The sequence below is a fragment of the Dryobates pubescens genome, chromosome 13, assembly GCF_014839835.1.
Source record: "Dryobates pubescens isolate bDryPub1 chromosome 13, bDryPub1.pri, whole genome shotgun sequence".
Lineage (NCBI taxonomy): Eukaryota > Metazoa > Chordata > Aves > Piciformes > Picidae > Dryobates > Dryobates pubescens.
In genome coordinates, this window is record NC_071624.1 from 22,484,377 (window position 1) to 22,509,737 (window position 25,361).

The window sequence follows — 25,361 nt, forward strand, 5'->3', positions numbered from 1 at the left end:
ATCACTCACTGCTTCGTTGCTGCTTCTCCCTCAGCCCCGCAGGGCATTCCACTTGTGTAGCCCGAGTCTTTCCATCCTAGAGCCTCCAAACGATCCTCAGCCACTGCTGTTTGTTTTTGTTCCCCGCTCTGAAAGTGCGCTTGACGAGAGGGGAAGTGGACAATCTGAGCTGAGAATAGGGGCTGTGATTCTTCCACTCCTCCTTCGCCGCTCTCCAGACAATGCACGAAGGGAAAGGCAATTTGCGCAGGAGGAAGAGGAGCGAGGAGCTGCGGCGCTGCTGCGGGGAGCAAAACAAACGGAGGGAAATGAGGCTGTGGAAGAAGTGTCAAGTGGGGGAAGAGTGGGATGACAGGGCAGAGCTGTGTGTTAATGCAGAGAGCTGGAGACTGGCTGCAGGAGGGAGCCAGGGCCAGCTGGAAGGCCAGCTCAGGATCTTGATGTTTTAATTCTTTAGGTGCGAGATGTTCGCTGAGCGCAGCCAGGGACGCGCTGGGGGCAGCCAGGGACGCGCTGGGGGCAGCTGGCACTGCAGAGGCTTTCTCATCGCAGGGTACACTCAGTGTGTGCTCAGGCACTGCTGAGGGGAGGGGAGAGGCAACCATCTTGGGCCCTGGAGCAGTTCACCTCTGCTAAGAGACACTAAAAGTCCTGCCATGGAGAATACAGCTCTGACCAGGACCATGGCTCCTATGGAGACAGACTGAGGGAGTTGGGGTTGTGCAGGCTGGAGAGGAGAAGGCTCTGAGGAGACCTAATTGTGGCCTTCCAGGATCTGAAGGGGGCTCCAAGAAAGCTGGGGAGGGACTTCTGAGGGTGTCAGGGAGGGATAGGATTGGGGGGGATGGAACAAAACTAGAAGTGGGGAGACTGAGATTGGATGTGAGGAAGAAGTTGTTCCCCAGGAGGGTGGTGAGAGCCTGGCACAGGTTGCCCAGGGAAGTGGTGGAAGCCTCCTGCCTGGAGGTGTTTGCAGCCAGGCTGGAGGTGGCTGTGAGCAACCTGCTGCAGTGTGAGGTGTCCCTGGCCATGGCAGGGGGTTGGCACTGGCTGAGCCTTGAGGTCCCTTCCAACCCTGACAATTCTGTCATGCTCTCTTGCAGCCATCAGTTTGGGGGCTGAAAGTGACGCCACCCTTCTTTTCCTTCTCCATTTGGGCTGCACTCCAGAAGCAAGGCACCCCTCAACCATGGGTCCCTTCAGAGGAGGAGGGAGACTGTGCTGGAGTGACTGACATCTGGTTTTGCTTATTGAGTAGACATTGATCAGCTGTCTCTGCTCATAATAATGATGACAGAGTCAGTGCTAATCAGAGCAGAGCTGGGGGGGGTGTGCTGTGAAGGTTGCCAGCAGGGCCCGTCTGGGCCAAGAAATTACAGATGGAAATGATGCATTAATTCAGCTAGTGCATTCCCTTGCACTCCTTGGACACCCCACAATCATTCCCCTGCATTGTGGCACTTGGGAGCCTTCCCATGCCCCTGGTTTGCCTAATGAGAGGAGGGAATGATGGCCTGGAAATCAGATGCAGAAATGAGCTTCCAGACTGTGCCTTCTGTCCGTACTTGGAGCCCAGATTTGATTCCTTTTCTTCCCCCAGCATCTCCTGATCCTGTAAGCAGAGAGCTACCAGCCCTCTCTGGAGCAACACAAACAAAATCTGTGCACCATGTGCTGTGGCCACAGTGATTATCCTCTAGTGCTTCTGTTGCCTTTTTTTCCCCTCCACCCACAGTTTTGCTTCTCCACTTGCAGGGGAAGCATCCCCTCTCTTCCCCTGAGCCCTCAGGAGCCATGGCTGCTCCACTGTGGGGCTGAGATAACGCTGGCTGTGGCTGTGAGCAGCCTGCTGCAGTGTGAGGTGTCCCTGGCCATGGCAGGGGGGTTGGAACTGGCTGAGCCTTGAGGTGCCTTCCAAGCCTGACAATTCTGTGAGTCTATGATTCCTTAGGTAGGTCACTGCCTGGCTGCACTTTGGTGCCTGCTCACACAGTCCCTGTCCCACGGAGCTGTGTCTGTGCAGAGGGTTTCTGGTACCAGCAGCTTCATAGAATCACAGAATCAATAAGGTTGGGAAAGACCTCAGAGGTCATCAAGTCCAACCTGTCACCCAACACCTCATGACAACTAGACCATGGCACCAAGGGCCTCATCCAGGCTCTACCTAAACACCTCCAGGTATGGGGACTCCACCACCTCCCTGGGCAGCACATTCCAGTGGGAAGAACTTTCTCCTCACCTCCAGCCTAAACCTCCCCTGGCACAGCTTGAGACTGTGTCCTCTTGTTCTGGTGCTGCTTGCCTGGCAGAAGAGACCAACCCCCACCTGGCTCCAACCTCCCTTCAGGGAGTTGCAGAGAGCAAGAAGGTCTCCCCTGAGCCTCCTCTTCTGCAGGCTAAGCAACCCCAGCTCCCTCAGCCTCTCCTCCCAGGGCTGTGCTCCAGACCCCTCCCCAGCCTCGTTGCCCTTCCCTGGACATGTTCAAGTGCAGCTTCTCTCTGCAAAGCAATTGATAACAACAACTAATTAAACACTGCATTTCTGCCTTGGCAGCCTCTGGGTGCTCTCCCGAGCTCCAGCAGGAGCTTCTCAGCCATGGGGAGATGTTTTCTTCGCAGCTGCAGGATGCAGCAGGGGGGGGGTAGGGGGGTGGGGAGTTGCTCCTGAAGCTTTTCTCACTCCCATTCTGTGTCCCTCTTCTCTGTTGCAGCTCTGCAGGTCAGGGGCTGTGTCTTCCCTGGTCCTGCACGGTGGGGGGTGCCGAGTGCTGGCAGCTGGTTGTTTATTTTGCTGTGCTCTTTGTTGGCTCGATTGATTTTGGGGCCGCAGCGGCACGTGGAATGGATTGAAAAGCTCCATTGCTGCTCTTAAGTAACTCCCCTCCTAGTCAGCCTCAGCCTTCTTCTGGAATGTGATTGGGGTTTCCAGATTTAGCTTAATCCACTTCCAGCTCGAACCTGCTTCCTCGCCTGGAGGCAGAGTGTTTGCGGAGGGAGCTGTCACAGGGCAGCTCAGCGCGGACAGCTCCCATCCCAGCCTCTGCCCTGCAGCCTTTGTGGTCTGCAGAGGTCAGAGCTGACCGCTGGAGTCTGGGGGGCAGCAAACATGACGGCTTAGGATAGGATAGGATAGGATAGGATAGGATAGGATAGGATAGGATAGGATAGGATAGGATAGGATGGAATGGAATGGAATGGAATAGAATAGAATAGAATAGAATAGAATAGAATAGAATAGAATAGAATAGAATAGAATAGAATAGAATAGAATAGAATAGAATAGAATAGAATAGAATTAACCAGGCTGGAAAAGACCTTCAAGAGCATCAAGGCCAACCTCTCACCCAACACCTCCTGACTACTAAACCATGGCACCAAGTGCCTCATCCAGGCTCTTCTTAAACACCCCCAGGGATGGGGACTCCACCACCTCCCTGGACAGCACATCCCAATGGTCAATCTCTCTTGCTGGGAAGAACTTCTTCCTCACCTCCAGCCTAAACCTCCCCTGGCACAGCTTGAGACTGTGTCCTCTTGTTCTGGTGCTGCTTGCCTGGGAGAAGAGACCAACCCCCACCTGGCTACAACCTCCCTTCAGGCAGTTGGAGAGAGCAAGAAGGTCTCCCCTGAGCCTCCTCTTCTGCAGGCTAAGCAACCCCAGCTCCCTCAGCCTCTCCTCCCAGGGCTGTGCTCCAGACCCCTCCCCAGCTTTCTTGCCCTTCTCTGGACACCTTCCAGCAGCTCAACATCTTGCCTAACCTGAGGGGCCCAGAACTGGACACAGGACTCAAGGTGTCGCCTGAGCAGTGCTGAGCACAGGGCACAAGGACTTCCCTGCTCCTGCTGGCCACACTCTTCCTGATGCAGGCCACTAACCCCAACCTCTCTCCTCCTCCAAGCTTCCAGCATTTCTGTGGCAGTGTAGGAGGTTTATTTCTCTGGAACAGATCAGCTGTTAGAATGAAACAACCCAGCCCTTTGCAGGGGTGGATGTGGCTGTGATGGGGGTAAGGAGGCTGCTGGCCTTGTAGCCCCAGGCATGGGACACAAGGCAGACACAGTTGAGCTAAACATGGAGCCACAAGCTTCTGAGCTTCACCTGATTCTCCCCCATGCCTTATTTGCCACTTGCAAACCCATATTGCCAGGGCCTCTCTGCTGGCCATGCCACAAGCACATGGTGACCTAAAGGTCCCAAACCCATCCCTCCACAGATGAATGTCCCCAGGATGGGGAAGACTGGATGTCATGGAGACCTCTCCTCCCCTAGCAAAGGAGCCAGTCCCAGTCTGCAGGATGCACAGAGCCACTGGGTGTCATGGAGACCTCCCCTAGCAAAGGAGCCAGTCCCAGTCTGCAGGATGCACAGAGCCACTGGGTGTCATGGAGACCTCTCCTCCCCTAGCAAAGGAGCCAGTCCCAGTCTGCAGGATGCACGGAGCCACTGGGTGTCATGGAGACCTCTCCTCCCCTAGCAAAGGAGCCAGTCCCAGTCTGCAGGATGCACAGAGCCACTGGGTGTCATGGAGACCTCCCCTAGCAAAGGAGCCAGTCCCAGTCTGCAGGATGCATGGAGCCACTGGGTGTCATGGAGACCTCCCCTAGCAAAGGAGCCAGTCCCAGTCTGCAGGATGCACAGAGCCACTGGGTGTCATGGAGACCTCCCCTAGCAAAGGAGCCAGTCCCAGTCTGCAGGATGCACGGAGCCACTGGGTGTCATGGAGACCTCCCGTAGCAAAGGAGCCAGTCCCAGTCTGCAGGATGCACGGAGCCACTGGGTGTCAGTAGCATCCTACTTCCCAGCTGCTTGTGGCCATGGAGGCCAGAGGCTGAGGTTTCCTCCATGGAGAGCAGAGCTCTCCTAAACAGGCTCTGGAGAGCAGGTCAGGTCATGCTGCAGACACACTAGGGAAAGGCAGCTCGCTCCTGTGCTCAGGAGAAGCTGGGGCCAGCCTCATCCCAGTGGAACTGCTGGCTGAGCTTTCCCACCCTGTGGAGCAACAAGGAGGGATGCTGTTGCTCCAGCAGCTGCAGCAGTAGCTTTTTGCAAGGGCATAGCAGCTGTGGGGTGACATTTCTGCCTCAAAGCAGACGGCAGAAGGCAGTGCACTGAACCCAGAATCCTGGCACCCGCTTGAGCTGCACCACCAGGCACCCTCCTCAGCAGTCAGGATCTGACCCACTGTCTTCCACATGATGTGTGAAGACCTGACTGAAGAGCTTCCCCCTGTTGCAGATGGAGTCCTCTCAGTTTCTGCTGGAGACACGTTCCAGCTGCTGTTAATAACTCAGCCTTGCTTGGGCTGCAGTGAGGCTGTCTGCACAGCCTGCTGCCCTGGCTTTCACCCACGAGATGAGCTACGTTTGTTCATTCCTTCCCTGGAACAGCCCCATGTGTGCCATGGCCTGGCTACCTCCACTGGGCTGTCCAGGGATGAGAGGTCTCTCTTCTGGCTGCACAAAATCCCTCAACACTCCTCAGCTCTCCAACCAGAAGGGAACAGGTCCAAGGTCTCGGAACTGATGCTGGTGTGGGATGCCTGCCTGCTGCTGGGCGGCTGCCTGGGCACGGCTTCTGCAGCCCCTGGGGTTTATTGGCTCCTCTGGTCATGGATGGTGGAATGTCCCCGAGGCTGTTGGCTCCCAAGGGGTGCATGTTCTTCAGCAGACCCCTCAGAATGGGTCCTTCAGGCTGCAACTCACCCACAGCCCTGTGGGGCAGTGGTGTTTGTACCCAGCCCTCCGCCCATGCTCACGGCAGAGCGAATGCCCCCCATCTATCATAGTACCAGAGTATCAGTCAGGGTTGGAAGGGACCACAAGGGTCAGCTAGTTCCAACCCCCCTGCCATGGGCAGGGACACCCCACACTACATCAGGCTGGCCAGAGCCTCATCCAGCCTGGGCTTAAACACCCCCAGGGACGGGGCCCCAACCACCTCCCTGCACAACCCATTCCAGGGCTTCACCACTCTCCTGGGGAAGAACTTCCTCCTCACCTCCAGCCTCAATCTCCCCACCTCCAGCTTCATTCCATTCCCCCTAGTCCTATCACTACCTGAGATCCTGAGAAGTCCCTCCCCAGCCTTCTTGTAGCCCCCTTCAGATCCTGGAAGGCCACAATGAGGTCACCTTGGAGCCTTCTCTTCTCCAGACTGAACAGCCCCAACTCCCTCAGTCTGTCCTCACAGTAGAGCAGCTCCAGCCCTCTGCTCATCCTCCTGGCCCTTCTCTGGACACCTTCCAGCACCTCCAGATCCCTCTTGTAATAGGGGCTCCAGATCTGGAGGCAGTACTGCAGGTGAGGTCTCACCAGAGCTGAGCAGAGGGGGAGAATCCCCTCCCTTGCCCTGCTGGCCACACTTCTCTTGCTGCAGCCCAGGCTCTGATTGGCTTTCCGGGCTGCAAGTGCACACTGAGAGCTCCTGTTGAGCTTCTCCTCCCCCAGCACCCCCAAGGCTCTCTCCTCAGGGCTGCTTTCCAGCCAGTCCCTGCCCAGCCTGAATTTGTGCCTGGGATTGCCTCCACCCAGCTGCAGGACCCTGCCCTTGGTCTTGTTGAACCCCATGAGGTTGGCTTGTGCCCACCTCTGCAGCCTGTCCAGGTCCCTCTGGATGGCATCCCTTCCCTCCTTCCATCTCCTCCTCTTTCTCCTCAACACATCTCCTCCTCCTCCTCCTCCTCCTTCTTCTCCTCCTCCTCCTGTCAGCAGGTCTGTGGTTCCTCAGAGCACCCCAGGGTGGAAATGGCCATTTCTGTGGCCCACTGCTTCCCAGCAATCTCTCTGTAACTGAGTTTCCAGGGCCATTATTTCTTGGCTGCCGATGCAGGGCCGGGCACTCAGCTCGGGGAGTTAATGGTGTAATGGGAGCTGCAGCGTGAGGCCATGGGGGAGACAAGCTCCATCAATCCTTTCCTGTGTACACAAGCCCTTGATTAGAGGCTGTGGGGTTAACTCCCTCCTGCTCACCCTGCCAAGGCAGGGAGAGGGCAATGTGGAGGAAGGGAACTGGCTAACAGCTGCGTTCGGAGCTGGCTGCTGGGCTGCAGGCACTCAGGCCTGACAGGCAGCCATTAGCCACCATCCCACTCATCCTCCAAACCCCTCCTTGCCTCAGGAGAGCTGGTGGTGCCTCTCCATGCTGGCACAGAAGGAGCTTTGTGAGCAGTCAGGGCAGCAAGCAGAGGAAGAGGCTCTTGTAGCCCTCACAGCCCCTCCGCTCCCCTGCTGTCCCTGCACGGCAGGGTCGGGTCCCATCGACTCAATCCCTCCTCTGCAGGGTCCATGCCAGCCCCTCCGTGCTAGATTCCTATCCCTGGGGCAGGAGCTGTCCCCCTGAGTCCCAGACTGGGATGGAAGGAAATCTGATGTGTCCTGTTCAGGAGAGGATGCAATGAGGCTGGGGAGAGGCCTCGAGCACAGCCCTGTGAGGAGAGGCTGAGGGAGCTGGGGTTGCTTAGCCTGCAGAAGAGGAGGCTCAGGGGAGACCTTCTTGCTGCACCACACAGCTTGGTGCCATCAGCAAAGCTTCTGAGGGAGCCTCAGTGCCACTGTCTATGGCACCAACAAAGATGTTAAACAGGACTGGTCCCAGTGCTGATCCCTGAGGGATCAAGTTTTCATGGACTTGAGCAGCTTTAACACCTGGAATTCACACACAGAATCACACACAGAATCACCAAGGTTGGAAGAGACCTCAAAGATCATCAAGTCCAACCTGGCACCACAGACCTCAGGACTAAACCATGGCACCAAGTGCCACATCCAATCCCCTCCTAAACACCTCCAGGGAATGTGAATCTACCACCACCTCCCTGGGCAGCACATCCCAATGGCCAATCTCTCTGTCTGGTAAGAACTTTCTCCTCACTTCCAGCCTAAACCTCCCCTGGCACAGCTTGAGACTGTGTCCTCCTGTTCTGGTGCTGCTTGCCTGGGAGAAGAGACCAACCCCCACCTGGCTACAACCTCCCTTCAGGGAGTTGCAGAGAGCAAGAAGGTCTCCCCTGAGCCTCCTCTTCTGCAGGCTAAGCAACCCCAGCTTCCTCAGCCTCTCCTCCCAGGGCTGTGCTCCAGACCCCTCCCCAGCTTTGTTGCCCTTCTCTGGACACCTTCAAGTCTCTCAATGTCCTTCTTAAACTGAGGAGCCCAGAACTGGACACAGGACTCAAGGTGTGGCCTAACCAGTTCTTAACTCTTGGTCAGGTGTTTGTTTTTCCCTCTTTTCTTCGTTCTGGCTCAGAATATTTCAAACTTCACTGTATTTTTTCCCCCTGGAGATAGTTATTTCTTTTCCTCTGCTGTTGCTCTCTGCTTTCATCTCTCTTTTGTTCAAGTCAATAGTCCCCCTTCTTGTGAATCTCTTCTCCCCTGAGACCTTCCTGACTTTTTATCCCTTTTCCATACTGTCTCCTGTCAGCTCAATAGTTGTTCAGCCTTTCTCTCCTCATTTCCAGCCCTCTACATCTATTTCCCATTATATCCTCTCTCTCAAACCTCCTCCACATCACCACAAAGCCTTGTGTGAAGCAGCTCTCCACCCTGGAGAAGAGCAGGGTGCAAGAGCCTCCACTCTGCCTTTCCCCCTTCCTGCAGGTTTCCCTGTAGGAGCCCCACAGCATAGGTTGGACTTGATGATCTCAAAGGTCTCTTCCAACCTGGTTAATTCTATTCTATTCTATTCTATTCTATTCTATTCTATTCTATTCTATTCTATTCTATTCTATTCTATTCTATCCTATCCTATCCTATCCTATCCTATTCTATTCAGATGGAACCTCCTGGCTTCCAGTTTCTGCCCCTTGCTGCCCCATGTCCTGCAGCCCTGCCTGAGCCCCAGAGGTTCCTGTGCTTCCCATGGGGCCAGCACACAGGAATGGTTGTAGCTGGAGATGTTTGTGGCTCCTCCAAAACCCAAAGAGCATCCAGAGTGTTTCTGTGCCACTGCATCCCAGCCTGTCCCTGTCCCTGTCCCTGTCCCCGTGGTGCAGATGGTTTCTCCTGATCCGTGTGGCAAGGTGTTAGAAGGCTGCACACAACTCCATCTGCTTTGCAAGATGCTCCTGAGCCTCTCTTTTCAGCCTCCCTGTCCCTATAGCTGGGGGTGCTGGTTCTGAAGGTGGCCCAGATGCCCTCCTCCACAGGCCTGGATATATCACCCTGTTCTGTCTGAGGATGAAGGCTGTGCTCTCTGCTGTTCTTCATGTGAGAGATGAAGCAGGGCACTGAGTGCTGCTGAACAGAGCACAGGAGGCTAAACCAGCACAGGGCACAGGCAGCTCTCCCTGCCTTGCTCTCTCAACCTTCTCTTCTCCATGGAGGAAGGTCTGTCCTGCTCCTTGTTCCTGAATACCACACTTTGGTCTAAAGCTGCTTTGTTCCCTAGCCTGTCTCAGTGCCATGGATGCCAGCAAGGTGCAGGGGTGCAGCACAGGGCTGCTCCTTGCAGGGCAGTGTAGCCAGTCCAGTGAAGGGCCAGTGCAGGGCCATGGGTGTGAAGAGAGCAGGGGCTGCACCTTGACAAGAAACCACACAGCTTCAAGAATGAGCAAGGAGAGCAAAGGGATGCCTTCTGCAAAGCTCTGCTGGGTTGCAGACACATGAGAGACTGTGGGATTGCCTCTGAATGCTCCCTGAAAGATGCTCTCACTTGCAAACACATGAGACACACACCTGAAGCTGTTCTACCAGGATGCTTCCTCTCACAGAATCAACCAGGTTGGAAAAGACCTCAGAGATCCTCAAGTCCAACCTATCCCCTAATACCCAACACCTCCTGACACCTAAACCATGGCTCCAAGTGCCACATCCAAGCCTTTCTTGAACACCTCCAGGGATGGGGACTCCACCACCTCCCTGTGCAGCACATCCCAGTGGCAATTACTCTCTCTGTGAAGGCTGAGGGAGCTGGGGTTGCTTAGCCTGCAGAAGAGGAGGCTCTGGGGAGACCTTCTTGCTCTCTCCAACTCCCTGAAGGGAGGTTGTAGCCAGGTGGGGGTTGGTCTCTTCTCTCAAGCAACCAGCACCAGAACAAGAGGACACAGTCTCAAGCTGTGCCAGGGGAAGTTTAGGCTGGAGGTGAGGAGAAAGTTCTTCCCAGAGAGAGTTGTTGGCCCTTGGGATGTGCTGCTTGGGGAGGTGGTGGAGTCCTCATCCCTGGAGGAATTTAGGATGAAACTTGATGAGGCACTTGGTGCCATGGTTTAGTTGATCAGATGGTGTTGGGTGATAGGTTGGATTTGATGATCTCAAAGGTCTCTTCCAACCTGGTTAATTCTATCCTATCCTATCCTATCCTATCCTATCCTATCCTATCCTATCCTATCCTATCCTATCCTATCCTATCCTATCCTATCCTATCCTAAACCTCCTCTTGTTCTGGTGCTGGTTGCCTGGGAGAAGAGCCCAACCCCCACCTAGCTACAACCTCCCTTCAGGGAGTTACAGAGAGCAAGAAGGTCTTCCCTGAGCCTCCTCTTCTCCAGGCTAAGCAACCCCAGCTCCCTCAGCCTCTCCTCCCAGGGCTGTGCTCCAGACCCCTCCCCAGCCTCATTGCCCTTCTCTGGACACCTTCAAGTCTCTCAATGTCCTTCTTAAACTGAGGAGCCCAGAACTGGACACAGGACTCAAGGTATGGCCTCACCAGGTGCCCAAGCAGCCCGAGCTCCCAGAGAGAGGCCAATCACCTTCTCCCCACTCCCTAGGCAAGCAGGCTGGGTCCTTCCCAGGGCTGGCATCCCTACGGGGAGGGGAGAGCAATTCCCCCCCGGGACCATCACGTTTAGCCAGGCACTGGTGTGTGCAGCAAACATGTTCATCTGTGAGCACTGCAGCAAATTGCTGCCTTGTGATTATTTAGAGGGAGCTGTGTTTGGGGATGAATTGCCAGGCAGCCTGGAGCGGAGCGGCGGAGCGGCGCCTCCACCTCACATGTCAGCAGGCAAACCAACAGCCCGCTTGGGATAGTCATTAACAAATTAACTGATCACCCGGGTCTCTCCCTCCCCGGGGGTGGGGGGGCGAGGGGGAGGGCTCGGTGTGTGCCTCGAAACCCGAAGCAGCAGATTCGCATCTGCGGCAGAGGTTTGTGGGGGCAGCCCCAGCGGTGCAGCCGCAGCAGCAGCAGCAGGCTGGGGCCGCCTGGCCCCGAAGGCAGCCCCGGGCTGAAGGGAGCTCGCCGAGGAGAGGCTGCGGATGGGAGCAGAGCAGGAGAAAGAGCCACAAGGACTGAAGAAAGGCAGAGGGAAGGCTCCTGGAGAGGCAGAGGGAGTGAGTGGGAGATGAAATGAGGGAGTGAGGAGGAAAGGGGGGGAGAAAAAAAAATATTAACAGCTTGCTTTATTCCTTTTCATTTTTAGCCAATATTACGCTCCAGCACAGAAGGACTAATTTAGCCCTTCACACAGCCCCCCGTGACCCTGCCTAATAGAAACCATTTAAATCTTTAGACAATTTCCATGAGAATGTAACTTTGGGTGCAGGCAGATTCCTTTCCCCCTCCTGCTCCCATCACCAGTGCAATCCTTCAAACCTCTGACAGCTTCCATTATCTCTTAATGAAGTGAGAGCCTCTTCCTTCGGGCCCCAGGGTGCAGCGCTGGAACACGGCTCACAAATAAAAACTAGAGGGGGGGAAAGCAAAGGAAAGGCAAAGGAGAGCTCAAGAGGAGGGGCAGCTCCCCACACAGAGAGACTTCAGATCCAGCAGGGCAGTGAGCAGGTTCCACACTGGCTGATGGGTGACTCTACCCCTCCAGCCCAGCTGCCTCCATCACATCTAACGTGTCCAGAGAAGGGCAACAAGGCTGGGGAGAGGCCTTGAGCACAGCCCTGTGAGGAGAGGCTGAGGGAGCTGGGGTTGTTTAGCCTGCAGAAGAGGAGGCTCAGGGGAGACCTTCTTGCTCTCTCCAACTCCCTGAATCACAGAATCCAAATCACAGAATCACCAAGGTTGGAAGAGACTGAAGGGAGGTTGCAGCCAGGTGGGGGTTGGGCTCTTCTCCCAGGCACCCAGCACCAGAACAAGAGGACACAGTCTCAAGATGTGCCAGGGGAAGTTTAGGCTGGAGGTGAGGAGATAGTTCTTCACTGAGAGAGTCATTTGTCATCAGAATGTGCTGCCCAGGGAGGTGGTGGAGTCCCCATCCCTGGAAGGGTTCAAGAGGGGATTGGATGTGGCACTTGGTGCCATGGTTTAGTCCTGAGGTCTGTGGTGAAAGGTTGGACTTGATGATCTCTGAGGTCTCTTCCAACCTTTGTGATACTGTGATGCTGTGATACTGTGATGCCTGCTCTCGGCTGAGCTGCTCTCATGGGACCTGGGCTGAGTGGATCTTTCTTTGTGGCCTCTCTCTCAAGCCTGGGTCAAGGTGAGGGTGAGGAGACCAGGTCTTTTCCAACCTGGTTGATTCTGTGAGAGGAAGCATCCTGGTAGAACAGCTTCAGGTGTGTGTCTCATGTGTTTGCAAGTGAGAGCATCTTTCAGGGAGCATTCAGAGGCAATCCCACAGTCTCTCATGTGTCTGCAACCCAGCAGAGCTTTGCAGAAGGCATCCCTTTGCTCTCCTTGCTCATTCTTGAAGCTGTGTGGTTTCTTGTCAAGGTGCAGCCCCTGCTCTCTTCACACCCATGGCCCTGCACTGGCCCTTCACTGGACTGGCTACACTGCCCTGCAAGGAGCAGCCCTGTGCTGCACCCCTGCACCTTGCTGGCATCCATGCCACTGAAACAGGCTAGGGAACAAAGCAGCTTTAGACCAAAGTGTGGTATTCAGGAACAAGGAGCAGGACAGACCTTCCTCCATGGAGAAGAGAAGGTTGAGAGAGCAAGGCAGGGAGAGCTGCCTGTGCCCTGTGCTGGTTTAGCCTCCTGTGCTCTGTTCAGCAGCACTCAGTGCCCTGCTTCATCTCTCACATGAAGAACAGCAGAGAGCAAATTCATCTCCCAGCTCTGGAGGTTCAACTCCAATTATTGGAGGTGAGGCACTGATTGCTCTTCACACACATGCATAAGGCACCTGTAGAGACCTTGGGAGCTGGAGGTGTCTGGGGAACAGCAAGAGATGGAAGGTTTTGCATGATGATGACTGGGAAGGGAGGAAAATCAGGGGGAAAAGAGAAGGACCTGCATGAGAAGAGCAGAGGATAAAAAGCTGTGACTGGGAGGATGAGACTACCTCTGGGCTAGCTCCTGAGGGGTTTTGGCAGCAAAGAAATGGATGAGGGGATTGAGTCCATCCTCACTAAATTTGCAGATGGCACCAAGCTGGGGGCAGGAGTTGATCTGTTAGAGGGCAGGAGAGCTCTGCAGAGGGACCTTGCCAGGCTGGACAGATGGGCAGAGGCCAAGGGCAGGAGATTGAACACATCTAAGTGCCAGGTGCTGCACCTTGGTCACAACAACCCCAGGCAGTGCTACAGGCTGGGGTCAGAGTGGCTGAAAGCAGCCAGGCAGAAAGGGACCTGGGGGGTCCTGGTCCTGTCCCTGCAGGCCTCTTGCAAATAAGGCTTCTTGCAACTGGCTGTTTCAGGGGCAGAGAGATTGTGTCTGGATTGGGATTTCCAAATCATCCACCTGAAATTCCCCTTCATGAGAGGTGAGAGCTACATCCTCCTCTTCCTAACCAGTTGCAGCTTATTGCTCAGTTACTCATCCCCTGCTCCCCTGAGCTGGAGTGTGCCTCATAGAGTGTGTCCCACAGCTTTGCACTTCTCGGGGTGAACATCCTCTCATTCCAGCTGAAGCATGTCCTTGGGCTTTTTTAGCTCCATCTCTTCCATTGCCAGCCTGAAATAACTCTTCTCCCTGTCCCCCACAATGTTCCTCTCTCATCTGCTTGCTCACACAACAGCTCCATCCTCTGCCTTTGCTGCCTTCCTTCTGCCAAACTCTCGTAGGTGCACGAGGGAAAATCTTCTTCCCCTCCATTCTGCCACCTGTTCTGGTTTCACTTGCTCTCTGTTGAGCATGATGTGGTGGGCATCAGAACAAGGACTCAAAGACTTCTCAGGGCTCTGTGTGCTGACAGAAGCAATCTCATTTCTATGAAGGGCTTCTCTCCCCCGACACCTTCCACTGTGGTGTTTGCACATGGGCAGAGTCCAAGGGCATGAGATTGAACACATCCAAGTGCCAGGTGCTGCACCTTGGCCACAGCAACCCCAGGCAGTGCTACAGGCTGGGGTCAGAGTGGCTGAGAGCAGCCAGGCAGAGAGGGACCTGGGGGTAGTGGTTGACAGCAGCTGAACAGGAGCCAGCAGTGTGCCCAGAGGGCCAAGAAGGCCAAGGGCATCCTGGCCTGCATCAGGAAGAGTGTGGCCAGCAGGAGCAGGGAGGTCATTCTGCCCTGTGCCCTGCACTGCTTAGGCCACACCTTGAGTCCTGTGTCCAGTTCTGGGCTCCTCAGGTTAGGAAAGATGTTGAGCTGCTGGAAGGTGTCCAGAGAAGGGCAAGAAAGCTGGGGAGGGGTCTGGAGTACAGCCCTGGGAGGAGAGGCTGAGGGAGCTGGGGTTTCTTAGCCTGCAGAAGAGAAGGCTCAGGGGAGACCTTGCTCTCTCCAGCTCCCTGAAGGGAGGTTGTAGCCAGGTGGGGGTTGGTCTCTTCTCCCAGGCAAGCAGCACCAGAACAAGAGGACACAGTCCCAAGCTGTGCCAGGGGCAGTTTAGGCTGGAGGTGAGCAGAAAGTTCATCCCAGAGAGAGAGATTGGCCACTGGAATGTGCTGCCCAGGGAGGTGGTGGAGTCACCATCACTGAAGGTGTTCAAGAGGGGATTGGATGTGGCACTTGGAGCCATGGTTTTGTTGTCAGGAGGTGTTTGGTGTTAGGTTAATAGGTTGGACTTGATGATCTCTTAGGTCTTTTCCAACCTGGTTGATTCTATGATTCTGTGATTCTATGATTCTATGATTCTATGATTCTATGATTCTGTGATTCTGTGATTCTGTGACTCTATGTTTCTGTGATTCTATGTTTGCTCTTGCCCCATTTCTTTCGGCGTGGGTGCTGTGTTTGGTAAACTCCAGGCATATGGTTCCAGTCCCAGTTTGTTCCCTGCACTAACTTCCCTCCTCTCCAGGCTGGCAATTTTGCATGCTAATTCTCTGCAAATAGCCTCAGCTCCTGACACATTTTAATAGCTCCTTCCACTTAATCTAAGCAGCATCAGCTCCTGATGGTTGGACCCACGTTGATTTTCTAGGTCAACCTCTTCTGCAACGTCTTCACATTCACTGAAATACTACTAAAATAGCCTTGTGTCTTCCTGGATCAGTAACCATTTGGAGGCAGAGTCTGTTTATTATCATGCTCAGGAATAAGTGGGGCCTGCAATAAGCAACATTTGCTCCTGCAATCTGTGCCCCGAAACGAATGAGAGCCTTCCGGATGCCTCGGTCCCCTTTCCCACTGGGGAGAGCTAAACTTGGTCTCCAGCACAACCTACAGACTCACTGCAGATCACAGGATCACAGATCACTGGAGGTCAGGGCTTGGAAGGGGACCCAAAGAGCTCATCCAGTCCAACCCCCCTGCCAGAGCAGGAGCAGAGAATCCAGCACAGGTCACACAGGAACACATCCAGATGGGGCTGGAAAGGCTCCAGAGAAGGAGACTCCACAACCTCCCTGGGCAGCCTGCTCCAGGGCTCTGGGAGCCTCACAGGGAAGAAGTTCCTCCTTGTGTTGAGGTGGAACCTCCTGTGCTGGAGTTTCTATCCATTGCTCCTTGGCCTATCCCAGGGTGCAGCTGAGCAGAGCCTGTCCCCTCCCTCCTGCCCCCCAGCCCTCAGCTATTGATAAACATTGATTAAATCCCCTCTCAGCCTTCTCTTCTGGAGTCACCATCCCTGGAGGTGTTTAGGAAGAGACTTGATGGGGTGCTTGGCACCATGGTTTAGTTGATCATATGGTGTTGGGTGAGAGGTTGGACTTGATGATCTCAAAGGTCTCTTCCAACCTGGTTAATTCTCCTCTCCTATCCTATCCTATCCTATCCTATCCTATCCTATCCTATCCTATCCTATCCTATCCTATCCTATCCTATCCTATCCTATTCCATTCTATTCCATTCTATCCTACCCTATCCTACCCTATCCTACCCTATCCTGTTCTGTTCTGTTCTCTTCTCTTCTCCAGACTAAACAGCCCCAGGTCCCTCAGCCTCTCCTCCCCAGGCAGTGCTCCACTCCCCTAATCATCCTGGTAGCCCTCTGCTGGACCTTCTCCAGCAGATCTCTGTCCCTCTGGAACTGGGGAGCCCAAACCCGAAATCAGTTCATCTCCAGTACCCTAATCACAGAATCAGTCAGGGTTGGAAGGGACCACAAGGATCAGCTAGCTCCAACCCCCCTGCCATGGGCAGGGACACCCCACACTACATCAGCCTGGCCAGAGCCTCATCCAGCCTGGGCTTAAACACCTCCAGGGCTGGGGCCTCAACCACCTCCCTGCACAACCCATTCCAGGGCTTCACCACTCTCATGGGGAAGAACTTCCTCCTCACCTCCAGCCTCAATCTCCCCACCTCCAGCTTCATTCCATTCCCTCTAGTCCTATCACTACCTGAGATCCTAATCATCCTCACCCTTCTGCAGACAACTTCTCTTTCCATCAGCCTGACCCATGCTCCTCCTTTGGGCTGTCCCTGCTGGCCGGGTTCCACTCCCCATGCTGTGGGGCTGAGTTGGTGCTCCTGCTGCCTCTGGCTCCCTCTGTTTCTTACAGCACTCCTCTGGGATTTGCCACCCTCCATCTCAGCATGACAACCCAATTCTCACCAGAGGGAATTTGCTCTCTGGAAGCAATTTCTGCTCCCTTGAATAGCTCAGGATCCTCAGCCCTTGCTTCTGACGTCAGCACTTGGTGGGGCTGCGGGGCTGCATCCTCTCGGTTGTGCTTGGCTGGCGGCAGGAGCAGCCTCAGACACTCGCTCACTTCTCTCCTCTTTGAACACCTTGCAGAGTGATGCTGGGGCCTGCAGGCAGTTCCTCAGGGATTCTGCCACTGCTGCTGTTTCAAGGCAATGGAAAATCAATACCTTTTAACTGAAACCTCTTCTTTTGCTTTCCCTCCCCCTTATTACTATTAGTATCTTCTACTTTTCCTCCTTTTCTTTTCTTTTCTTTTCTTTTCTTTTCTTTTCTTTTCTTTTCTTTTCTTTTCTTTTCTTTTCTTTTCTTTTCTTTTCTTTCCTTTTCTTTTCTCTTTTCTCTTTTCTCTTCTCTTCTCTTCTCTTCTCTTCTCTTCTCTTCTCTTCTCTTCTCTTCTCTTCTCTTCTCTTCTCTTCTCTTCTCTTCTCTTCTCTTCTCTTCTCTTCTCTTCTCTTCTCTTCTCTTCTCTTCTCTTCTCTTCTCTTCTCTTCTCTTCTCTTCTCTTCTCTTCTTTCCCCTTCCCCTTTCCCTTCCCCCTCACTTCTCCCCATAGAGATACTAACTTGCTTCTACTTGACCTTGGTTGCATTGTTTTGGTTAAGTAAAACAGGAACTTTCTCTGCTCCTTTCTCTTCTCCCTTTTGTACAGGGGAAAACAAAAAGCAGATGCCAGTAGCTTCTTGTGCTGTTTCTCAGTGGTTAATATCTGTAACTGTTGTGTATTTTGGACACATCCTTTGCATTCCCTTGCAGAGTGTAGGTCTGCCTGTGAGTGCAGCTTTCATTTGTTTCCAGCTGGGCTGGGCTGGCAATGTCAATGTTGGGGGGAAAATCTCAACCCACCACAAGGGAGAATTGAGTGGAAGGGATGGAGCTGGATTGGCCCTCCCTGAGCAAACTGCCTGTTTGACTGGCAGCCTGCTGTGGCATCCAGAGGAGTGGAAGGGATGTCCCAGCTAGACCACACTGCACCTTCCCTGCCTCCCATTGTACCAGCCCTCAGCTACCAATGAAGCTGACCTATCAATGAAGCTGAGCTCTCACTCTGTCTCCACTGACCTCCTGGTAATGTAAGGACACTGACAAGCAGAGTCCCTCAGGGATCAGTCCTGGGACCAGGCTTGTTCAACATCTTTGTGGGTGCCATGGACAGTGGCATTGAGTGCACTCTCAGCAGGTTTGCTGATGCCACCAAGCTGTGTGGTGCAGCAGACAGGCTGGAGGGAAGGGATCCATCCAGAGGGACCTGGACAGGCTGGAGAGGTGGGCACAAGCCAACCTCATGAGGTTCAACAAGACCAAGGGCAGGGTCCTGCATCTGGGTTGAGGCAATCCCAGGCACAAATCCAGGCTGGGCAGGGACTGGCTGGAAAGCAGCCCAGAGGAGAGAGACTTGGGGGTGCTGGGGGAGGAGAAGCTCAACAGGAGCTCTCAGTGTGCACTTGCAGCCCGGAAAGCCAATCAGAGCCTGGGCTGCAGCAAGAGAAGTGTGGCCAGAAGGGCAAGGGAGGTGATTCTCCCCCTCTGCTCAGCTCTGGTGAGACCCCACCTGGAGTACAGCCTCCAGTTCTGGAGCCCCTATTACAAGAGGAATCTGGAGGTGCTGGAAGGTGTCCAGAGAAGGGCCACAAGCATGAGCAGAAGGCTGGAGCTGCTCTGCTGTGAGGACAGACTGAAGGAGTTGGGGCTGTTCAATGTGGAGAAGAGAAGGCTCCAAGGAGACATAATTGTGGCCTTCCAGGATCTGAAGGGGGCTACAAGAAGGCTGGTGAGGGACTGCTCAGGCTCTCAGGTAGTGCTAGGACTAGGGGGAATGGAATGAAGCTGGAGGTGGGGAGATTCAGGCTGGAGGTGAGGAGGAAGTTCTTCCCCATGAGAGTGGTGAAGCCCTGGAATGGGTTGTGCAGGGAGGTGGTTGGGGTGTCGTCCCTGGGGGTGTTCAAGCCCAGGCTGGATGAGGCTCTGGCCAGGCTGATCTAGTGTGGGGTGTCCCTGCCCATGGCAGGGGGGTTGGAACTAGCTGATCCTTTTGGTCCCTTCCAACCCTGACTGATACCATTGATAGTATGATAATCTTATCTTTCATTCAGCAGCTATCTCAGAGCCAGGTCATGCTTTATTGCAAGGGGAGCACCCTGCTGCCAGCCTCACCATCCAACCTGTTGTGCCCTCCCTGGGCGCTTTGGCACCAGGCAGCTGCTTCAGCTCTCGGCTTGAGCTTTGAAGGTGCACAGCTCCAAGGGCCACCCCTGGCACGGCCTCCTCACACAGCTGCTGAAACACTGGCAGCCTTTTCTTGGAGGCAAGGACATGTCCTGAGCCCAGGGCTTGCTTCTCCAGGGGTGTGGGGAGGATAGAAGGGGAGGGGAGGTGTTTGTGCAAAGAGGGGCAGCCGCCCAGAGCTGTGCTGGGGCTGTGTTTCGTCTTGCCGTGGCTGGAGGCAGATCTTTGGCAGACCTCAGGGCTGCCTGCACCATGCAGGGTGTGAGAGGCAGAGATGTTCTTGCAGCCATCTAGGAAGATGTATCTGATGTCCCTGGAGGAGTGGGAGAGGTGGTGCTCAGGCAGTGGGGAGAGGCTCTGAGCTGCATGCTGGAGAGCTGGTGCCGACATCATCGCTGTCCTCGCCTAGGGGTAGAGCAAACCATGAACATGAAAACTAGGAAAACCTCCAGTTCCTGAGTCTCCTGTCCCCCTTCCTTCACCACACCAACCAGCTTTGACAAAGGTTACCTGAGCACAGCTCAGCTCCATCCCAAGTTGTCATGTCAAAGTCAGAAGTAGAGAGACACCGAAGATGAAGATTTTCTGTGCTTGTAGCAGAGACTAAGCTTGAATCTTGAGCTCCAGCTCATAGATGCCTACAGCTACCAGCAGCCTGGGTGTGGGAGTCTCTCCTCTCCGAACCTCTCCGAACCTCTCCTCTCCGAACCTCTCCGAACCTCTCCTCACCTCTCCTCTCCGAACCTCTCCTCTCCGAACCTCTCCTCCCCTCTCCCTCCCCTCTCCCTCCCCTCTCCCTCCCCTCTCCCTCCCCTCTCCCTCCCCTCTCCCTCCCCTCTCCCTCCCCTCTCCCTCTCCCTCTCCCTCTCCCTCTCCCTCTCCCTCTCCCTCTCCCTCTCCCTCTCCCTCTCCCTCTCCCTCTCCCTCTCCCTCTCCACTCCTTCTGCCTTACTGCAGAGGCTAAGCTTGAATCTCAAGCTCCAGCCCTGAGATGCCCACAGCTACCAGCAGCCTGGCTGTGGGAGTGTGTTGTCAGAGGCAGACAAGTTGTCTCCATCCTTCTTGGAGCTGTTCCTCTTTGCAGGAACGAATAAGCTCCGCGGGGATTCGGATCTGAAACCGCACCTTCAGGGGCAGGCTGACCCTGTGCACCTGCAAGCAGCCTTCAGGCTTCCTTCCATCCTGAGCCACTGAAGAGTGAAACTTTCCCCCCACTTTTGCATACTTTGCTGGGTGAAGAAGCAGCTTCTTTGGCTGGGGGGGAAAGGAAAACAACCCCACCCCCAACGAGCAAGGAGGCCTGCTCCACACTTTGATACCTGGCAGAAACCTACCGAGCTGACAACGAGAAGAGGCGACCAGCCCAGTTCATGGATAATTCATCTCATGCATAACTCATGGCCCACACTTTTCATGGATAATTTAGGATGAGGGCTTCCAAGATCAGCAGCTCACAGGCAAGTGGAGGGGCTCTGCTGAAGGGAGCTGGGGGGAAGCTCTCAGCTGTGGGATGGAGAGATGGGAGGTGGCGGCGGGCCAGGGGCCGGGGAGCCAGAAAGCGCTGAGGACCTTTGGATGCTGATGGCTCCCAGGCTCACCAAAGCCAAAAGGTTGTTTGGCACAGCCTCCCAGCTCTGAAAGTGACCACAAGCTGATCAGTCAATGTCACCACCCCTGGAGGTGTTCAAGAGGGGATTGGACATGTGGCACTTGGTGCCGTGGTCTGGTCATGAGGTCTGTGGTGACAGCTTGGACTTGATGATCCTTGAGGTCTCTTCCAGCCTTGGTGATTCTGTGAGACTGTGATAACTAACTCTGCTGTGAGGAAGCATGAGGTCTGTGCTCAGCACTGCTGAGGCCACACCTTGAGTCCTGTGTCCAGTTCTGGGCTCCTCAGGTCAAGAAGGACATTGAGAGACTTGAAGGTGTCCACAGAAGGGCAATGAGGCTGGGGAGGGGTCTGGAGCACAGCCCTGTGAGGAGAGGCTGAGGGAGCTGGGGTTGCGTAGCCTGCAGAAGAGGAGGCTCAGGGGAGACCTTCTTGCTCTCTACAAGTCCCTGAAGGGAGGTTGGAGCCAGGAGGGGGTTGGTCTCTTCTCTCAAGCAACCAGCACCAGAAGAAGAGGACACAGTCTCAAGCTGTGCCAGGGGAAGTTTAGGCTGAAGGTGAGGAGAAAGTTCTTCCCAGAGAGAGAGATTGGCCATTGGGATGTGCTGCCCAGGGAGGTGGTGGAGTCCCCATCTCTGGAGGTGTTCAAGAGGGGACTGGATGTGGCACATGGAGCCATGGTTTAGTAGTCATGAGGGGTTGGGTGCCAGGTTGGATTTGCTGATCTCTGAGGTCTTTTCCAACCTTATTGATTCTATGATTCTACAATTAGGAAAGGCTGAGGGATCTGAGGGTGTTCAGTCTGGAGTAGACTCAGGGGAAACCTTATCACTCTCTACTACTACCTGAAAGGAAGTTGTAGTCAGGTGGGGGTCAAGCTCTGCTCCCAGGCAAGTTCTGACAGGACAAGAGGCCATGGCCTGAAGCTGTGCCAGGGGAGGGTTAGGTTGGGTGTTAGGAAGGACTTCCTCACAGAAGGCTGATTAGGCACTGGGATGGACTGCCCTGGGAGGTGTTTAAGAAAAGCTTGGATGTGGCACTTGGAGGCATGGTTTAGCTGATGTGGTGGTGTTAGGTCATAGGCTGGGCTTGAAGATCTCAGAGGTCTATTCCAGCCTCAGTAATTTCTGGGATTCTGTGAAAGAGCACCTCATAGAATCATGGGATTGTTAGGATGGAAGGAACCTCGAGGATTAGCCAGTTCCAACCCCCCTGCCATGGCCAGGGACACCTCACACTACAGCAGGTTGCTCACAGCCACATCTACCTTGGCCTTGAAAACCTCCAGGCATGAGGCTTCCACCACCTCCCTGGGCAACCTGTGCCAGGCTCTCACCACCCTCATGGACAACAACTTCTTTCTCACATCCAACCTCAATCTCCCCATTTCTAGTTTTGCTCCATCCCCCCAGTCCTATCCCTCCCTGACACCCTGCAAAGTCTCTCCCCAGCTTTCCTGTAGCCCCCTTCAGATCCTGGAAGGCCACAATTAGGTCTCCTCAGAGCCTTCTCCTCTCCAGAGTGAACAGCCCCAGCTCTCAGTCTGTCCTCATAGGAGAGGAGCTCCAGCCCTCTGCTTATCCTCTAACCTTCCTCTGCTTCTGTGCTAAACAGAGGGATGACACAGCCAGGACAGGCCTTTCTCCCAGCTGTTTGCACCAGCAGCTGGGATGTCACCTTAGATGGGCTTCAGGACCAGGGCAGGAGATGACAATCACTCACTGAGATCACTGCACTGATAGGCCCTGCTTGCAGACCCCAATACATCTTCTGCTCCCCAAGGGCTGCTCAGATAGATCAGCATCCTCAGTTACAAGGTGGTTTGGTTGCTGGTGGTGGAGACTGACTCAAGTCCCCAGCTGCTCTTTCTGTGCCAGTGTAGGCACAGCTGTTGTCTGTATTCCATTCATTGTGCTCCAGCCTTTGCTGGTGCCTCTGAACACTGTGCATCATTTAGAGGACACAGTCTCAAGCTGTGCCAGGGGAAGTTTAGGCTGGAGGTGAGGAGAAAGTTCTTCCCAGAAAGAGTAACTGACCATTGGAATGTGCTGCCCAGGGAGGTGGTGGAGTCCCCATCCCTGGAGGTGTTCAAGAGGGGACTGGATGTGGCACTTGGAGCCATGGTTTAGTTGTCAGGAGGTGTTGGATGATAGGTTGGACTTGATGATCTCTGAGGTCTTTTCCAACCTTATTGATTCTGTTATTCTATGATTCTATGATTATCCTTGTTCCTTGTCCTGCTGAGACCCCACCTGGAGCTCTACATCCAGTTCTGGAGCTTCTGTGCCAGGAAGGATCTGGAGGTGCTGGAAGGTGTCCAGAGCAGGGCCACGAGGAGGAGCAGAGGGCTGGAGCTGCTCTGCTGTGAGGACAGACTGAGGGAGCTGGGGTTGTGCAGTCTGGAGAAGAGAAGGCTCTGAGGAGACCTAATTGTGGCCTTCCAGGATCTGCAGGGGGCTCCAAGAAAGCTGGGGAGGGACTTTTGAGGGTGTCAGGGAGGGATAGGACTGGGGGGGATGGAGCAAAACTAGAAGTGGGGAGATGTGAGGAAGAAGTTGTTCCCCAGGAGGGTGGTGAGAGCCTGGCACAGGTTGCCCAGGGAGTTGGTGGAAGCTTCATGCCTGGAGGTGTTTGCAGCCAGGCTGGAGGTGGCTGTGAGCAACCTGCTGTAGTGTGAGGTGTCCCTGGCCATGGCAGGGGGGTTGGCACTGGCTGAGCCTTGAGGTCCCTTCCAACCCTGACAACTCTGTAATCGTCAGTACTTCTCTCTTCTCCTCCAAACACAAACCAGAATGGGATGGTTGATATGTTTTTCCCCAACCCCCTCCTGGTGGTGTGAAGCCCCAGAATTGCATGCAGTGAAGGAAGGAATCTGTGCTCTTCCTCAGACATGAGCTGTGCCATGGTAACATGTCTAAACCACCCATGAGGAAGGCAACCACCACCCATCCGGAGCCCAGCCCCTTGGACTCGGAGGAGGTGGGCTCCGAAAGCTCCAGCTCCCAGGCATCAAACATTTAAGCAGACCAGTCAAAGGCTGAATTATTCAAATCAGCCTGCATGAAACACTTCTCAGCAAGGAGATGAGCACTCTCCTTCCCTGGTTCATTGTCTCTGCGGGGTGTCAGAAATACTAAGGCTCATTCTGCCTTTCCTCTCCCCCTTGAGATGCTTGGCACAACTGAAGCACTCCCAGCTGCCAAGGAACATTGAATATTTATGAAGCCCCTTAATCACAGAGGCAGGGACCATTCCAGCCAGCCTGCTTTGGCATCCTGTTTGGCCTTGTGTCCTACAGAGGGTTAGAACTTCCTCCCAGAAGCTTCTTCCACCAGCCTGGAGCTGATCGACAGCCCGGCCAGCTCAGGTGGCAAGCCCCGGCAGCAGCTTCGCGGGCAGAGACACTTCAGAGCTGCTCTTGCACTGCCTTTGGGAGGAAGAAATGCAAGCAGAATTGCTTTGGGTTGTGCCTCCCCAGCTTCAGCCTCGCAAGCAGGGAAGCAGCAAATCACAGAGGAAAGCCTCCTGACTTCCCTTACTGTTTTCTCACCACCCTTGTCCCATTCTTGCAGTGCATATGGTGTTTGCTTCCACCTCCAAAAGGAATGCAAGCCAAACACAGCCATCAAAGTGAAGCAAGCAGGCAGGATTTGGGTTTGGTGGTGGTTTTTTTTCCCCACCCCCCTCCTCCTCATCCTTCTCTTTTTTTCCCTTTCCCTCAGCTTGCAATAACAGAGGGAAGAGGGAGAATTAATCATGAGAAAAGAGGTTGGTTTCTTTGGTCAGAAATGAAACCCAGCTCAGAAGAGCAGAGCTTTGCTCTTGGATGTTCCTGTTTGTGTTTCCAGCAGGCACAAGAAATAGTCTTCTGAAGTCTTCATAAGCACTTGGTATGAAAGGGAAAGTCTTTGGGCTATTTGGAGGGGGGAGGGAGAGTTTATTTGGTGTCACTTTTGTTGATCCTATGTATTCCCTTCTTTCAACTGACACTGGCACCTCCAGAGGCTCTGGTGTGAGGCAGCTCCTGAGTCTGCAATGCCTTTGGCTGATCAAGGCCCTGGTGCAAACCCCTTGTGGGTGCTTGCAGCCTCTTGCAGCCCTCACAGAGATTCATCAGGGTAAAATCATAGAATCACAGGATCAATGAGGTTGGAAAAGACCTCAGAGATCATCAAGTGCAACCTGTCACCCAGCACCTCCTGACTAAGTAAACCATGGCACCAAGTGCCACATCCAATCCCCTCTTGAACACCTCCAGGGATGGGGACTCCACCACCTCCCTGGGCAGCACATCCCAATGGCCACTTGCTCTTTCTGGGAAGAACTTTCTCCTCACCCCCAGCCTAAACCAGGTGGCCAAGAAGGCCAAGGGCATCCTGGCTTGTATCAGGAACAGTGTGGCCAGCAGGAGCAGGGAGGTCATTGTGCCCTGTGCTCAGCACTGCTCAGGCCACACCTTGAGTCCTGTGTCCAGTTCTGGGCTCCTCAGTTTAGGAAAGATGTTGAGATGCTGGAAGGTGTCCAGAGAAGGACAACAAAGCTGGGGAGGGGTCTGGAGCACAGCCCTGTGAGGAGAGGCTGAGGGAGCTGGGGTTGCTTAGCCTGCAGAAGAGGAGGCTCAGGGGAGACCTTCTTGCTCTCTCCAACTCCCTGAAGGGAGGTTG